Genomic DNA, 18890 nt, shown 5'->3' with positions numbered 1-18890 from the left:
GGAAGGTTGCACGAGGGATCAATTGAAACAAATAGCAGAAAAATGTGGCATTAGGTTGAAAGCATCTAAAGTAGCTGGGATGAAGGATGAGATCCTGAGGCAGTTAAGAGCCAAAAATGAAGCGGCAGAGCAAGGAGCCCAAAAAGGAGCTGAAAGTGGAAAGGAGGATGATGGGCAGGATGAAGTGAGATCCCAGGGATCGAGTAGGAGCAGCAAGAGTAGCCGCAGTAGCAGGAGTAGCCGAAATAGGAGCTTGGAGAGATTCCAGTTAGAGCTCCAGATGCAGCAACAACGAGAGGACAAGGAGAGACAGTTCCAGCTGGAAAAGATGAAATTAGAACTCCAGATGAAAAATGAAGCAGAGAAGGAAAAAGAAAAAACCAGGCTGGAAGTAGAAAAAGAAAAAACCAGACTGAAAATAGAAAAAGAGAAAGCAAGACTAGAGGTGGAGAAAGAAAAAGAGAAAACCAGAGTAAGAGAACTGGAGTTGGAACAGGAGAAAGAAAAAGAGAAAGCAAGGCTAGAGGTGGAAAAAGAAAAAGAGAGAACAAAACAAATGCAGATAGAAGCGAACAGAACCTTGGCTGAGCAAAGGATTGAACATGGGTTGCCAGAGAGCACCACCCAGGTATCACACCCAACAGATGTTAGGGAGAAGGACATTCCCTTGTTTGTGCCCGAAGAGGCAGAGAGCTTCTTCGAGCATTTTGAGAAAGTAGCCAGTATCAAGGAGTGGCCACAGGAGGAATGGGCCCAGCTGGTCCAGTTAAGATTGACCGGTGCAGCCAGGGAGGCATACACCCAATTGTCACTGGAAGAGTGCCAGGATTATGCCACAGTAAAGAGCAGCATATTGCGCTCGTTTCAGTTAACCCCAGAAGCTTATAGGAAGCGCTTCAGAGAGATGATCAAAGTTGGAGCGTGTACGTTTGCTGAGACAGCAAGAGATCTGGAAAGACGATTCCAGAAGTGGATTGAGGCTGCTGGAGTTGGATCTTACGCTGACCTGAAGCAACTGATGGTCATGGAGAAGTTCTTGGAGATGATGCATCCCGAAACAAAGTTCAAGATCCAAGAAGCAGGGATAAAGGAGGTGAAAGATGCCGCAGATAGGGCGGATATGATTACTGAAGCGTACAAGAGCTTAAGAGAGAACAGAGTAAGAAGCGAGGCGAGACGCAGCAATAGCAGACCCAGTGGAGTCTGGGGAGGAAGAAGTTTTGGGGGGCAGACAAGCAGACCAGCTAGTTTTAAGGCCCAGGAAGGAAAGTTGCCGAGTCCGCCTGCTGGAGGTAAGCAGGAAAATAAAAATGTACAGAGGAGACAAGAGTCCAATGAAGCTCCACAGAGTATGAGTAGTACATCTGGCCCGAGGAACTCCAATACGAGTGGGCAGAGTCAGAGCCACTCGGGGGCGTATAGGAGAGATTTCTCCCAAATGAGATGCTACAAGTGCAACAGATCAGGTCACATGATGCGAGATTGTCGGCAGGGCAAGAGAGTCGTGGCCCTGACGACATGTGATCCCCGGAAGAAGTACGTTGATGTACAACAAGACAAACCACAGAAGGTAGATTTGATGAACGAGCGGTATAGGCCGTTCATTAGTAAAGGTTGGGTCGGCATAGAAGGTCAACCCGAGGTGGAGGTTAGTATCCTCAGGGATACTGGAGCCAATCAGAGCTTGATTCTGAGAGGCCTAATAAGAAATGATCGACTGTTAGCTGGCAGTAGGAGGATAAAGGTTCATGGGTTGTTGTCTAAGAGTGACATGCCCGTGTGTGCTGTCCAGTTGAAGTCAGATTATTTGTCGGCGGAGGTGATGTTGGGAGTGTGCCCCAACATACCTGTTCCAGGAGTCCAAGTGATCCTGGGGAACGACTTGTGTGGGTCCAAGGTGCTGCCAGAGCTGATAGTAAAAGCTGTGCCGGAGGTGAACCAGAAGGACCGCGGTACAAGTGGAACGCCGGACAAGATAGATCTAGCCAGCATCCTTGAAAATGAGGCAGAGGACAGTCAAGTCATCGTATACCCGGCCTGTGTAGTGACAGAGTCGGACGTAGCCGCCGAGGAAGACATTGGAGATGATATGGCAGTGTCGACTCCACCAAGGGAGGAGGTCAACATGGACATGTCTGGGCTGTTCGACGAAGATCGAGCTCAGGAGAATGAGGATTCGAGGAGACAGGAAGTGAAAATGACCCTACCTGAAAAGTTCAGCGTGAACCGAGCGGACCTGATTAGGGCTCAGAAAGAGGAGTTTATAGATCTAATCATGGAGGCAAAAGGGGGAAATTCATGTCCGGAGTCCCCCGTGTATTACTACTTGGACGAAGATGTACTAATGAGGAAATGGCGACCGGACAAAGCCGGCGCAGATAAGGTATGGTTGGAGAAACACCAAGTGTTAGTGCCGAAGGAGTTTAGGGCGGCTGTGTTAGAACTAGCCCACTCCGTAGATATGGCAGGGCATTTAGGGGTGAAGAAGACCTTAAATAAGGTGCAGGAGCACTTCTACTGGCCGAACGTGTGGGAGGAGGTAAAGAAATATTGTAGGACATGTTTGGCGTGCCAACGTGCAGGTAAGCCGGCTCCGGCTATACCAAAGGCACCCTTAAAGCCCATACCGGCATTTGGCGAGCCTTTTGAGAGAGTCTTGATAGACTGTGTAGGTCCGTTGCCGAGGACCAGAAAAGGCCACGAGTACTTACTGACCATAATGTGCACGGCCACCCGTTTCCCTGAAGCAATCCCCCTGAGAAGAGTGACGTCGAGAGCCGTTCTGGATAGACTACAGAACTACATTGCGTGGGTAGGAATGCCCAAGGTTATCCAGACGGACCAGGGGAGTGTCTTCCAGTCGAAGTTGTTTAGGGAAACTGTGAAAGGATGGAGAGTAGAGCAAGTGCGCTCGTCACCGTATCACCCTCAGTCGCAGGGAGCATTGGAGCGTTTCCATGGAACGCTAAAGAGCTTGTTGAGGATATACTGCGCTGAGGAAGGGAGTAGTTGGGACGAGGCATTACCATCCGTGTTGTTCGCCATCAGGGATGCGGTAGTAGAATCACTCGGATTCACCCCATTTCAACTGGTGTACGGACACTCCGTGAGGAGCCCAGTGGGCGCGCTGAAGGAGCAGCTCACCGTGGATAGGCCTAAGGTGGACGTGGGAAAATATGTGAAGACTTTTAGAGAGCGACTCTCTAGGGCCAGAGATTTGGCCAAGGAAAATTAGAGGACATCCCAGGCAGAGATGGTAAGGTACCACGACAGGAAGGCGAAGGGCAGGAAATTTCAAGAAGGAGATCAGGTGTTAGTCCTGCTACCGGTAAAAGGAAGTATATACGAGTCGAGATTTTGTGGACCATATACCATCCAGAAGGCATTAGGGGATGTGAATTATGTAATCCACATGCCAGATCGTCCGAGGAAGTCACAGGTTTGCCACGTGAACATGATAAAGAGGTACTATGACAGAGATAAGCCTCTAGGCGATGAAGAACCGATGGAAACCCCATTGCAGGCGACGGTGCTGTGTGGAGGAGACGGCAAAGGGATAAAAGAGGAGAACTGTAAGTTAGAGAAGGCCGATGGCGCGAAGATATCAAATACAGAAAGCCTGGCCAAGATAGGTGAGCGTCTGGGTCATTTGGAGGATGACCAACGACAGGAGCTAGTGGAGATCCTACGGAGGAATAAGTCGTTATTCACGGACGTGCCTAGAAGACACCGCGGAACGGTGCACGAAGTGAATGTAGGGAGTGCTGAGCCCATCAAGCAGCACCCTTACAGAGTTAACCCGGAGAAAGCAGCGGCAATGAGAGCAGAAGTGAAGTATCTGCTAGATAACGACTTGGCAGAGGTTAGCGACAGTGACTGGAGTTCGCCGTGCCTCCTCGTGAAGAAGAGTGACGGCACGTACCGGTTCTGTACCGATTATAGGAAAGTGAATGCACTCACGGTCGCTGACTCGTTTCCGATACCGCGCATTGACGATTGCATAGATCGGATTGGGAGTGCACGGTATGTCTCGAAGATAGACCTGTTGAAGGGATACTACCAGATTCCCCTGTCTGAGGAGGCCAAGAGGATCTCAGCGTTCGTGACACCCGACGGCTTGTACCAATATAAAGTGGTGCCGTTCGGAATGAAGAATAGTGGTAGTTGTTTTCAACGAGTAATGAATCAGGTATTACAAGGCGCGACTGGATGTGCAGTGTACATCGATGATATTGTGGTGTTCGCTGATTCCTGGAAGGATCACGTGGATCGACTTTTAGATTTGTTCGATCGGTTGGAGAAGGCCAACATGACGATCAACTTGGCAAAAAGCGAGTTCGGGAGAGCCCGCCTGGAGTACCTTGGATATATAGTAGGGCAAGGCGAGGTTGCTCCGGTAAGAACAAAGGTGGAGGCCATTGACAACTTCCCGGTGCCCAGGAGTAAGAAAGAATTGTTGAGATACCTCGGTATGATTGGGTATTACCAGAAGTTCTGTGAAAATTTCTCCACCGTAGCCGCTCCTATGACGAGTTTGCTATCAAAGAGCAAGAAGTGGGAGTGGAATGGAACAGCACAAGAAGCGTTTGAGAAGACCAAAAGACTGTTGACTGAGGCACCTGTACTAGTGTCGCCAGATTTTGAAGCGCCGTTTACGTTATTTGTAGATGCCAGTGATATAGGGGCCGGAGCTGTACTGACGCAGCAGAATGATGGAATTTACCGCCCCGTGTCCTTCTTCTCGAAGAAGTTCGTTAAGCACCAGAGGTCGTACAGTACAGTCGAGAAAGAGACTTTGGCCCTGGTGATGGCATTGAAACATTTTGAAGTGTATGTGAGTGGGGGGGGACACCCAGTGACGGTGTATACAGACCATAATCCCCTAGTTTTCCTGAAGAAAATGAAGCATGCAAACCAGAGATTAACCAGATGGTTTTTATCGCTCCAAGAGTATGACCTGGTGATAACGCACATAAGAGGGCGAGACAATGTAATGGCTGATGCGTTATCTCGAGCCTAGCCACTAGAATAACTCTCAAAAATAAGGGGAGGGGAGTGTTATGATCTCAGCCTACAGGAGAAACGAGTCTCCCTCCTTGAGAGTTATTCATCAAGCCTGACCTGATTAGAAGGTCTAGCAAATATTGAGGTGATAACGCATATGTAAAATAGTTGCTTGGATATGTATAACAGTTTGAGATTATGGGCAATGAAGGAGAAAACAGATAAATGACTGGCTAGGAGATGTGGACATTTTGCTGGAGGCGTGAGGCTCGCTTCAGGAGGACCTTGACCTCACTTGAGTGCCAGACATCGCAGGGGGTAGCCGCGCTCCGTTGAGCTCCCATCAGAAGGGAACCCCTAGTGATATATCTCGAAGAGAAGAGAAGTGTGTAGACGTGCCAGCTGTGGAACCGAGCTGGGAACGTTGTGGTCTCAAGTCCTGGTCGAAGAAGAGAGTATCAAGCCGGCCAGAGACATTATTGTGGGCCGTGGGAGCGCCCTGACCAGACGCCGTCAGAGGGAAAGCGCCCTCGACCAGCCGATCTGTGGTAAGCACGATATACGCCAGTTCATAGTGATCACTTGTAGTTGGTCGTGTGCCCAGCGACAGTAGCAATGTTTATTTATAAGTTAGACATGTTTTAATAAGGCAGAAGGCCTGAAATAGGAGAGTGAAGAGGGAGGAACACGGAGCGACGTCCGCCCCCTCTGAGCGCTGGCGGACGACTGAGGGAGCCCGGCTCCGGATGGAGGAAGACCCTCCCAGTGAGTGAGGACCGCCGCCAGGCGAGGTGGAGTATGGACCCGCCCAAAACGGGGGAGTCCACTCTCACTGTATGTAGAGAACAGATAGAGGTTTGAGGCAAGCATATTGTGTGGTTATTTTTGTTTAGGTGTTAAAGGGGAACGTTTTATTGGAGTGTCGATGGGTTGCAGGTTTGTCTTTTGGGGAAGAAGTTGCTGAGAACTTCGAAGCCAGCAGATGAAGTAATTGATGAGACTCCAAAGGTAGTGGAGCAGAGGACCTCGAGCTGTGAGGAGAAGCAGCAGTGAAGAGGAGTGTCACGTGCTTCTGTAGAGGTGGAGAAGCACCATACTTGCTCGGGGAAACTTCATGGTGTAGCAGCCAAGAGAGCTGTGGAGGACCCTAGCAGAAGGGTGAAGCACCGTAGTTGCTCAAGGAAACTTCATGATAGCAGCCTGGAGGAGCTGCAGAGGATCCTGGTAGTGAAGCCCGGAAGAACCTAAGGATATTGGGGTAGTGAACTTCCAGAGGTGGAAGGGGAAGTTCTGGTGGATTACTTATAGGGAGTTGATAGTGTTTGGTTGTCATTAGCGTGCAAGACGCAGTGAGAGGTGAGTGACTGTTGGCATTCTTACGTCAAGGAGTTTTTTTTATACTGAAGTATCAATGAACATTTATACTGGTATATGTTATTGCATTCAAATGCTGATTTTCTGTATATATATGTTATCTTGCTGATGGTGCAACAGTGTATGTAGACTTGATCAACTTGAGGAGGTTGATAGTATCAGGTGGTGAACCATGAGATAGGATACCACTTGATAAGCTGATAATAGAGTTCTGATGGTGTTGGAGTGCAACCTGATTGTGATATTATAGAGTATAGGATTCATTATTATTATATGTGTGTATGTATCGTGTATGTGCTTTGTCCAGTAAATGTATCCCAATTTGCTGGTGTTTGCCCTCGTCCTAGTGAGGCTTCCCAGGAGGTAGTAAAGAAGGAGAGAGAGAGAGAAAGAACCAAGAACCACTGCCGTGGACAGGGTAAAAGGTAATACTAATAAGTCAAAAAAAAGGGGATTGAGGAGATCATATCACCTAGGGAGAGAGTGGGGAGTCACAGCGGCTCGAGTGGGTGTGTGCACGTGACAACGAGGCTAAATGTTGGAGCCGCATCCCCTAAACGTGTGACGTTGAGCCCCTCTCCAAGAGCCAGAAGCGCCAAGGGTGATCTCCTAGTATAAGCACTCTACCGAGTTGTGGGTTGGGTTGTCCGTAGAGAAGGATCAACGAAGACAACACCAACCAACCCACAGTCTATAATACAGGTCACTGGAAACAGGAGATTGACAGTTGAAAGGCGGGACTAATTGATTGACAGTTGAGAGGTGGGACCATAGAGCCGAAGCTCAACCCCCACCTTACCTACCTTGAGGTTACCTTGAGGTGCTTCCGGGGCTTAGTGTCCCCGCGGCCCGGTCGTCGACCAGGCCTGCTGGTTGCTGGACTGATCAACCAGGCTGTTAGACGCGGCTGCTCGCAGCCTGACGTATGAGTCACAGCCTGGTTGATCAGGTATCCTTTGGAGGTGTTTATCCAGTTCTCTCTTGAACACTGTGAGGGGTCGGCCAGTTATGCCCCTTATGTGTAGTGGAAGCGTGTTGAACAGTCTCGGGCCTCTGATGTTGATAGAGTTCTCTCTCAGAGTACCTATTGCACCTCTGCTTTTCAACGGGGGTATTCTGCACATCCTGCCATGTCTTCTGGTCTCATGTGATGTTATTTCTGTGTGCAGGTTTGGGACCAGCCCCTCAATTGTTTTCCACGTGTAAATTATTTTGTATCTCTCCCGCCTGCGGTCAAGAGAGTACAGATTTAGGCTCTTTAGTCGGTCCCAGTAATTTAGATGTCTTACTGAGTGGATTCTAGCAGTAAAGGATCTCTGCACGCTCTCCAGGTCAGCAATTTCTCCAGCTTTGAAAGGGGCTGTCATTGTGCAACAGTACTCCACTCTAGAGAGCACAAGCGTTTTGAAAAGTATCATCATCGGTATAGCATCTCTAGTGTGAAAAGTTCTTGTTATCCAACCTGTCATTTTTCTTGCAGTTGTGACGGCTACTTTATTGTGTTCTTTAAAGGTAAGGTCTTCCGACATGAGTACACCCAGATCCTTTACATTGCCTTTTCGTTCTATGTTATGATTTGCCTGAGTTTTGTACGTGGTTTCTGTTTTTATATTTTCAATTTTTCCGTAGCGCATGAGCTGGAACTTATCCTCGTTAAACACCATATTATTTTCTATAGCCCATAGAAAGACTTGGTCTACATCTGATTGGAGGTTCGCCGTGTCCTCTATGTTGCCATCTCTCATGAAAATCCTAGTGTCATCTGCAAAGGATGATACAGTGCTATAGGTTGTGTTCTTGTCTATGTCCGATATGAGGATGAGAAAGAGTACTGGAGCAAGCACAGAACCCTGGGGGACTGAGCTCTTCACGGTTGATAGGCTGGATTTTATTTTGTTGACTATTACACATTGGGTTCTGTTAGTCAGGAAATTGTAGATCCATCTGCCTATTTTCCCGGTAATTCGTTTTGAACGCATTTTATGTGCAATAACACCATGGTCACATTTATCAAAAGCTTTTGCGAAATCTGTGTAAATTACATCAGCGTTTTGTTTGTCTTCCATAGCATCTAATGCCATATCATAGTGGTCCAGCAACTGCGACAGGCAAGAGCGCCCTGATCTGAAACCATGTTGCCCGGGGTTATGGAGATGCTGTGATTCCATGTATTTTGTGATCTTGCTTCTTAGCACTGTCAAAATTTTTTATGATGTGCGATGTTAGTGCTATCGGTCTGTAATTTTTTGCCTCTGCCTTATTTCCTCCTTTATGGAGTGGTGCTATCTCTGCTGTTTTTAGTATGTCAGGGATAACGCCAGTATCTAGGCTTTGTCTCCACAGAATGTGGAGGGCCTGCGATAGTGTTTTTTTACAGTTCTTGATGAATATGGAGTTCCAAAAATCCGGGCCTGGTGCAGAGTGCATAGGCATACTGTTTATGGCTTCTTCAAAATCTAGTGGGGATAGGGCGACGTCTGATATATGATTTGATGTTGGTATCATATCCATGAAAAATTCATTTGGGTTATCAATCTTTAGTGCATTTAATGGCTCGCTGAAAACAGTCGTACTGCTTCCTCAGTAACTCGCTCGTTTCTTTGTTGTCATCGGTGAAAGTTCCATCTCCCTTTCGCAGGGGCCCGATACTAGATGTGGTTTTTGAACTTGATTTTGCATAGGAGAAAAAATATTTCGGATTTCTCTCTATTTCGCTGATGGCCTTTTGCTCTCTTTGCGTCTCCTGGGTTTTCTATGATTCTTGTAGCTTGAGTTCAATTGTTTCTATTTCTCTACCTAACCTTCTCCGCCGTTCTTGAGATAGGGTGCGACTTTCAAGTTGTTCCGCGATTCGTTTTCTTCGCCTATATAGGGAACGACGTTCCCGTTCCAATCTGCATCTCTTTCTCTTTTTTCTTAGGGGTATGCGGTTTGAACATATTTCTAGTGCTACTGAGCTTATTTTTTCCAGGCACTGGTTCAGGTTTGCATTTTCTAGCTGTTCTACCCAGTTTATTTCTGTGAAGTCCTGCTTTATTTGCTCCCACAAGCACAACTAGGTGAGAACACACACACACACACACACACACACACACACACACACACACACACACACACACACACACACACACACACACACACACACACACACACACACACGCTCATGCCCCGCAAGCATAACTAGGTGAATACAACTAGGCGAAAAAATACACATAGGGGCCTCGCGGCTGAGTGGACAGCGCTTGGGGGTCGTAGTTCCAAGGGCTTGGGTTTGATTCCCGGCCGAGGCAGAAACAAATGGGCAGAGTTTCTTTCACCCTGATGCGCCTGTTCGCCTAGCAGTAAATAGGTACCTGGGAGTTAGATAGCTGTTACTGGCTGCTTCCTGGGGATATGTATGTGAGTGGGTGTTAGGCACGCCCAGGCAGGCCATGAAGGTCCATGGTCGGAATTAATCAAACATTTACCCAGTAACTTACGAAACCTGTACATCTTTCGTCGATCAAAGTAGCTTTGTTTACTTTAAACAGTTTATGAGCTCCGAAGCACAATGAGGTTGTTTATAACAATAATAACCTTGGGTTGCGAAGTATCCAAGTTCGTACACTGTTTAATAAATGTAAACCAAGCCACCATAATTAAGGAAAGATGTACAGGTTTCGTAAGTTGTAGAATAAATGCTTGATGAGTTCCGGGCCAGGCTGGTGGTGAGAGATGACTGTAATACCAACATACAAACGTCTCTGTCACTGGTCCAAAGCCTCTCAAGGTGTCATAATTATCCTCCCATCCCGATGGACAGAGGGGAACAATGTGATGCAACTTTCACGCGTAATGTTAGTCTGTCTGTTATCCCATCATGTTAAAAGGGTTATCTTGAGGTCATCTTGAAATGATTTCGGGGCTTTTTTTTTTTAGTGTCCCCGCGGCCCGGTCCTCGACCAGGCCTCCACCCCCAGGAAGCAGCCCGTGACAGCTGACTAACACCCAGGTACCTATTTACTGCTAGGTAACAGGGGCATTCAGGGTGAAAGAAACTTTGCCCATTTGTTTCTGCCTCGTGCGGGAATCGAACCCGCGCCACAGAATTACGAGTCCTGCGCGCTATCCACCAGGCTACGAGGCCCCCTACGAGGCTACGAGGCCCCCTACGTGGCTACGAGGCCCCCTACGAGGCTACGAGGGTGGTCACAATGCGTCTTTAAAGCGCGGCTGAGAACTGTGGTGGTGGCTTGCCCTGTACCTACTGTACCCACATGTATGCGGTTATCTTGAGATGATTCCGGGGCTTAGCGTCCCTGCGGCCCGGTCCTCGACCAGGCCTCCTTTTTGTTACACACACCCCGGGAAGCAGCCCGTACCAGCTGTCTAACTCCCAGGTACCTATTTACTGCTAGGTAACAGGAGCATCAGGGTGAAAGAAACTCTGCCCATTTGTTTCCGCCTCCACCGGGGACCTAACCCGGAACCTCAGGACTACGAATCCGAAACGCTGTCCACTCAGCTATCAGGCCCCCTATGTTTGGGGTGGAGGTTAACCCAGTACATGATGTCCCTACATGTGAGGGAGGGAGCTTCAAGGAGCCGGCTAGGTCTCCAGGCCCCAGCAGGAGCTTCAAGGAGCCGGCTAGGTCTCCAGGGCCCCAGCAGGAGCTTCAAGGAGCCGGCTAGGTCTCCAGGGCCCCAGCAGGAGCTTCAAGGAGCCGGCTAGGTCTCCAGGCCCCAGCAGGAGCTTCAAGGAGCCGGCTAGGTCTCCAGGGCCCCAGCAGGAGCTTCAAGGAGCCGGCTAGGTCTCCAGGGCCCCAGCAGGAGCTTCAAGGAGCCGGCTAGGTCTCCAGGGCCCCAGCAGGAGCTTCAAGGGGCCGGCTAGGTCTCCAGGACACCAGCAGGAGCTTCAAGGAGCCGGCTAGGTCTCCAGGGCCCCAGCAGGAGCTTCAAGGAGCCGGCTAGGTCTCCAGGCCCCAGCAGGAGCTTCAAGGAGCCGGCTAGGTCTCCAGGCCCCAGCAGGAGCTTCAAGGAGCCGGCTAGGTCTCCAGGACACCAGCAGGAGCTTCAAGGAGCCGGCTAGGTCTCCAGGACACCAGCAGGAGCTTCAAGGAGCCGGCTAGGTCTCCAGGACACCAGCAGGAGCTTCAAGGAGCCGGCTAGGTCTCCAGGACACCAGCAGGAGCTTCAAGGAGCCGGCTAGGTCTCCAGGACACCAGCAGGAGCTTCAAGGAGCCGGTTAGGTCTCCAGGACACCAGCAGGAGCTTCAAGGAGCCGGCTAGGTCTCCAGGACACCAGCAGGAGCTTCAAGGAGCCGGCTAGGTCTCCAGGCCCCAACAGGAGCTTCAAGGAGCCGGCTAGGTCTCCATGCCCCAGCAGGAGCTTCAAGGAGCCGGCTAGGTCTCCATGACACCAGCAGGAGCTTCAAGGAGCCGGCTAGGTCTCCAGGACACCAGCAGGAGCTTCAAGGAGCCGGCTAGGTCTCCAGGCCCCAGCAGGAGCTTCAAGGAGCCGGCTAGGTCTTGAGGTGAGGGAGCCGGATGCCAGGTGGCCCTCTGGGACATTGTTATGGTTATTATTTCGTTAGCGTGGGGGACGCCCGTCTTCTTCTGCATACCAAAATCCATTTTTTATGCCCTGCTCCGAGAGATCAAGCATTTACGTGAACACTTACGAAACCTGTACATCTTCCCTCAATTATCGTGGTTTTTTTTACATTTATTAAACTGTTTACGAACTAGGAAGCATCACAACCCAAGATTATTTTTGTTATAAATAATCTGGTAGTTCTCCGGAGCTCAAAAACTGTTTGATAAATGTAAACAAAGCCGCTGTTATTGAGGAAAAGATGCACAGGTTTCGTAAGTGGACAAGTTAATGCTTGATCTATCTTAGTTGGCCTTGTTTACCATAGAGCACGAAAATAATGAGAAAATATTGAGGCTGTGCGGTGGGACGAACCCACGTCCCTAGACTTTCCAGACACACGCACTACCGACTGTACCATGATGGGCGGCTGCATGGTGGTGTGGAACCATGTGTGCTCCAGGGACGGACTCCGCCCGCGCCCCCGGGGGAGCAGGCGCGCCCGTGGGGGAGCAGGCGCGCCCGCGGGGGAGTCAGGCGCGCCCGCGGGGGAGGCAGGCGCGCCCGCGGGGGAGCAGGCGCGCCCGCGGGGGAGGCAGGCGCGCCCGCGGGGGAGCAGGCGCGCACGCGGGGGAGCAGGCGCGCCCGCGGGGGAGCAGGCGCGCCCGTGGGGGAGCAGGCGCGCCCGCGGGGGAGCAGGCCCGCCCGCGGGGGAGCAAGCGCGCCCGCGGGGAAGCAAGCGCGCCCGCGGGGGAGCAGGCGCGCCCGCGGGGGAGCAGGCGCGCCCGCGGGGGAGCAGGCGCGCCCGCAGGGGAGCAGGCGCGCCCGCGGGGGAGCAGGCGCGCCCGCGAGGGAGCAGGCGCGCCCGCGGGGGAGCAGGCGCGCCCGCGGGGGAGCAGGCGCGCCATTATTTAAAGAAAGATTACTGTAAAAGAGTATGGTATAAAAATAGATTCTTTTCCTCTGTTGAAGTAAAAATCAGAAAGTAATAAATTAAAGATTACTGGTGAAATCCTATGCCAGGTTCTCCTCAGTGAAGGAATAGTGCCAAGAAGGGTCAGGATTTATCAAGCATTAACCCCCTCTTGATACGAAACCTGTACATCTTTCAACAGTCATAGCGGCTTTGTTTACATTTATTAAACAGTTTGTGAGCTCCGGAGTACAAAGAGGTTGTTTATAACAATAACCTTGAGTTGAGAAGTTTCCAAGCTCGTAAACTATTTAATAAATGATAATGCTTCAATGATAACTGAAAGATGTACAGGTTTCGTAAATGATTGGCTAATCTTAGCTCAGTAACGTCCAAGACTGTGACGTGTTCTGTCTACATACAGAAGGTAAATTAATTATAAGTTAGTAGCACTAAACCGGTATGACTACACAGCATTTGGAAGGGATACGAGACAGACTAACAAGCTGGGATATGAGAAGGAGGCGAGAAAAAGCATTTTAAATGTTTTAGCGGTGCCAAAAGGCATCACAGCTTCCAGGCCATGTAGCACACGGGCTACACACGGACGTTATCGTCAAGACTTACGCGGGGCAACAAGTGTCAAGGGTGATTGACCTTCCAGATAAGGGCAGATAACGTGTGTCTTCACGACGGGAGCCTTCCTGTCTTTAGAGGGAAGGTTTCTGTCGTAAGACGGGGAGTTTCTGTCGTAAGACGGGGAGTTTCTGTCGTAAGATGGGGGTTTCTGTCGTAAGATGGAGGGTTTCCGTCGTAAGATAGCGGGTTTCTGTCGTAAGACGGAGGGTTTCTGTCGTAAGACGGAGGGTTTCTGTCGTAAGACGGAGGGTTTCTGTCGTAAGACGGAGGGTTTCTGTCGTAAGATGGAGGGTTTCTGTCGTAAGATGGAGGGTTTCTGTCGTAAGATAGCGGGTTTCTGTCGTAAGACGGAGGGTTTCTGTCGTAAGACGGAGGGTTTCTGTCGTAAGACGGAGGGTTTCTGTCGTAAGACGGAGGGTTTCTGTCGTAAGATGGAGGGTTTCTGTCGTAAGATGGAGGGTTTCTGTCGTAAGATGGAGGGTTTCTGTCGTAAGATGGAGGGTTTCTGTCGTAAGATGGAGGGTTTCTGTCGTAAGATGGAGGGTTTCTGTCGTAAGATGGAGGGTTTCTGTCGTAAGATGGAGGGTTTCTGTCGTAAGACGGAGGGTTTCTGTCGTAAGATGGCGGGTTTCTGTCGTAAGATGGATGGCTCCTCACCAGCTTCCTGTTGTTCATCACCATGACCCCCACAGCCAATATGGACTCCCAGGTATGGATTGTGGTCCCCCAGGTGTGGATTGTGGACCCCAGGTGTGGATTGTGGACCCCAGGTGTGGATTGTGGACCCCAGGTGTGGATTGTGGACCCCAGGTGTGGATTGTGGACCCCAGGTGTGGATTGTGGACCCCAAGGTGTGGATTATGGTCCCCCAGGTATGGATTGTGGACCCCAGGTGTGGATTGTGGACCCCAGATGTGGATTGTGGACCCCAGGTATGGATTGTGGACCCCAGGTATGGATTGTGGACCCAAGGTGTGGATTGTGGACCCCAGGTGTGGATTGTGGACCCCAGGTGTGGATTGTGGACCCCAGGTGTGGATTGTGGACCCCCAGGTGTGGATTGTGGACCCCCAGGTATGGATTGTGGACCCCAGGTGTGGATTGTGGACCCCCAGGTATGGATTGTGGACCTCAAGGTGTGGATTGTGACCCCAGGTGTGGATTGTGACCCCAGGTGTGGATTGTGACCGCAGGTGTAGGGTCACAATCACTCTTTGTGGTCCCAGGTGTCAACACACAGACAAAAAGACCGTGCAGTGAACCAATGAACATACAACAATGAACCAACAGGTAACCAACAGACCAACAGGTAACCAACAGACCAACAGGTAACCAACAGACCAACAGGTAACCAACAGACCAACAGGTAACCAACAGACCAACAGTTAACCAACAGACCAACAACTAACCAACAGACCAACAACTAACCAACAGACCAACAACTAACCAACAGACCAACAGGTAACCAACAGACCAACAACTAACCAACAGACCAACAACTAACCAACAGACCAACAACTAACCAACAGACCAACAGGTAACCAACAGACCAACAGGTAACCAACAGACCAACAGGTAACCAACAGACCAACAGGTAACCAACAGACCAACAGTTAACCAACAGACCAACGGTTAACCAACAGACCAACAGTTAACCAACAGACCAACAACTAACCAACAGACCAACAGTTAACCAACAGACCAACAGTCAACCAACAGACCAACAGTTAACCAACAGACCAACAGCTAACCAACAGACCAACAGTTAACCAACAGACCAACGGTTAACCAACAGACCAACAGTTAACCAACAGACCAACAACTAACCAACAGACCAACAGTTAACCAACAGACCAACAGCTAACCAACAGACCAACAACTAACCAACAGACCAACAGTTAACCAACAGACCAACAACTAACCAACAGACCAACGGTTAACCAACAGACCAACAGTTAACCAACAGACCAACAACTAACCAACAGACCAACAGCTAACAGACCAACAACTAACCAACAGACCAACAGACCAACAGTTGACCAACAGACCAACAGTCAACCAACACACAGTGTAAAGGCCGCAATACTCTCTCATATGAAATTCCTTTTGTAATTATGTGAACCATGTTTTGTATTTTTTCCCCCAGACGACAACAAACCTAAAATACAAAATGTTTTAATACACCAAATACCACCCAATCCGTCCTCTCACCCAATCCGTCCTCTCACCCAATCCGTCATCTCACCCAATCCGTCCTCTCACCCAATCCGTCATCTCACCGAATCCGTTCTCTCACCCAATCCGTCCTCTCACCCAATCCGTCCTCTCACCCAATCCGTCCTCTCACCCAATCCGTCCTCTCACCCAATCCGTCATCTCACCCAATCCGTCATCTCACCCAATCCGTCATCTCACCCAATCCGTCATCTCACCCAATCCGTCATCTCACCGAATCCGTCCTCTCACCCAATCCGTCCTCTCACCCAATCCGTCCTCTCACCCAATCCGTCATCTCACCCAATCCGTCCTCTCACCCAATCCGTCCTCTCACCCAATCCGTCCTCTCACCCAATCCGTCATCTCACCCAATCCGTCATCTCACCCAATCCGTCCTCTCACCCAATCCGTCTTCTCACCCAATCCGTCTTCTCACCCAATCCGTCATCTCACCCACTGTTATGTATTCCCACTACCCAGAGCACTTTCTTGTGTATAAATAAATAAATAAGTGAATAAATGAATAAATAAGTGAATAAATTAATAAATAAGTGAATAAATTAATAAATAAGTGAATAAATTAATAAATAAGTGAATAAATTAATAAATAAGTGAATAAATTAATAAATAAGTGAATAAATTAATAAATAAGTGAATAAATTAATAAATAAGTGAATAAATTAATAAATAAGTGAATAAATTAATAAATAAGTGAATAAATTAATAAATAAGTGAATAAATTAATAAATAAGTGAATAAATTAATAAATAAGTGAATAAATTAATAAATAAGTGAATAAATTAATAAATAAGTGAATAAATTAATAAATAAGTGAATAAATTAATAAATAAGTGAATAAATTAATAAATAAGTGAATAAATTAATAAATAAGTGAACAAATACGTAACTGAACGCGACGTATTGGTTCAAGTTACAGCACCGTGATCAGAGGCAAGAGATGAATGGAAGAGAAAGAAAAAGGTGAGAGTAAAATGGTAGACAAAAAAAAAGGATGAAAGGAAAATTAGGATGAATGGTAAGATTCTCTTTATTCTCACCTTATTTTCTAGCAGTTTTTCCTTTTATTATATTCTTACTTTTCATTCTATTATTCCGTTTTACTTTACTTTCATTTAATTCTTACTTTCTTGTTTCTCTTTCATTCATCTCACCTATAATCTCAGTCTCTTAATTCCCTCATATTGTTTATCTCTTTTCGCTCGCTTTCCATTACACGACTTTCTAATGGTCCAGGACGGCCCGAAACGTCGTCGCTTCTCCATCTTCTGACGTGTGGTTTGGGCGGCACATCTCCTGGTCCGTTACTGTGACTCAGCGACCACGTATTGACGTTCGCTTTTAGACGACCGTGATACGTTTGACGGGTTGCTTGGGTTTGAACGTTATTGGGTTGGCAAAACGACTTCATTTTTTTACGCTTCTGGTTAGGCCTTGTGGGCTCCACCACGGCCAGCACCCTGGGACCAGTTTGGGGCCCGTGTGATCTCCACCACGGCCAGCACCCTGGGACCAGCTTGGGGCCCGTGTGATCTCCACCACGGCCAGCACCCTAGGACCAGCTTGGAGGAAGTGTGATCTCCACCACGGCCAGCACCCTGGGACCAGCTTGGGGCCCGTGTGATCTCCACCACGGCCAGCACCCTGGGACCAGCTTGGGGCCCGTGTGATCTCCACCACGGCCAGCACCCTAGGACCAGCTTGGAGGAAGTGTGATCTCCACCACGGCCAGCACCCTGGGACCAGCTTGGGGCCCGTGTGATCTCCACCACGGCCAGCACCCTGGGACCAGCTTGGGGCCCGTGTGATCTCCACCACGGCCAGCACCCTGGGACCAGCTTGGGGCCCGTGTGATCTCCACCACGGCCAGCACCCTGGGACCAGCTTGGGGCCCGTGTGATCTCCACCACGGCCAGCACCCTAGGACCAGCTTGGGGCCCGTGTGATCTCCACCACGGCCAGCACCCTGGGACCAGCTTGGGGCCCGTGTGATCTCCACCACGGCCAGCACCCTAGGACCAGCTTGGGGCCCGTGTGATCTCCACCACGGCCAGCACCCTGGGACCAGCTTGGAGGCCGTGTGATCTCCACCACGGCCAGCACCCTGGGACCAGCTTGGAGGCCGTGTGATCTCCACCACGGCCAGCACCCTGGGACCAGCTTGGGCCCGTGTGATCTCCACCACGGCCAGCACCCTGGGACCAGCTTGGGGGCCGTGTGATCTCCACCACGGCCACCACCCTAGGACCAGCTTGGGGCCCGTGTGATCTCCACCACGGCCAGCACCCTGGGACCAGCTTGGAGGAAGTGTGATCTCCACCACGGCCAGCACCCTGGGACCAGCTTGGGGCCCGTGTGATCTCCACCACGGCCAGCACCCTGGGACCAGCTTGGGGCCCGTGTGATCTCCACCACGGCCAGCACCCTAGGACCAGCTTGGAGGAAGTGTGATCTCCACCACGGCCAGCACCCTAGGACCAGCTTGGAGGAAGTGTGATCTCCACCACGGCCAGCACCCTGGGACCAGCTTGGGGCCCGTGTGATCTCCGCCACGGCCAGCACCCTGGGACCAGCTTGGGGCCCGTGTGATCTCCACCACGGCCAGCACCCTGGGACCAGCTTGGGGCCCGTGTGATCTCCACCACGGCCAGCACCCTGGGACCAGCTTGGGGGCGTGTGATCTCCACCACGGCCAGCACCCTGGGACCAGCTTGGGGCCCGTGTGATCTCCACCACGGCCAGCACCCTGGGACCAGCTTGGGGGCCGTGTGATCTCCACCACGGCCAGCACCCTAGATCAGCTTGGGGGCCGTGTGATCTCCACCACGGCCAGCACCCTGGGACCAGCTTGGGGGCCGTGTGATCTCCACCACGGCCAGCACCCTGGGACCAGCTTGGGGCCCGTGTGATCTCCACCGCGGCCAGCACCCTGGGACCAGCTTGGGGCCCGTGTGATCTCCACCACGGCCAGCACCCTAGGACCAGCTTGGGGCCCGTGTGATCTCCACCACGGCCAGCACCCTGGGACCAGCTTGGGGCCCGTGTGATCTCCACCACGGCCAGCACCCTGGGACCAGCTTGGAGGAAGTGTGATCTCCACCACGGCCAGCACCCTAGGACCAGCTTGGAGGAAGTGTGATCTCCACCACGGCC

The sequence above is a fragment of the Procambarus clarkii genome, chromosome 41 (genome assembly GCF_040958095.1).
Source record: "Procambarus clarkii isolate CNS0578487 chromosome 41, FALCON_Pclarkii_2.0, whole genome shotgun sequence".
NCBI lineage: Eukaryota > Metazoa > Arthropoda > Malacostraca > Decapoda > Cambaridae > Procambarus > Procambarus clarkii.
This window is presented reverse-complemented; position numbering follows the sequence as displayed.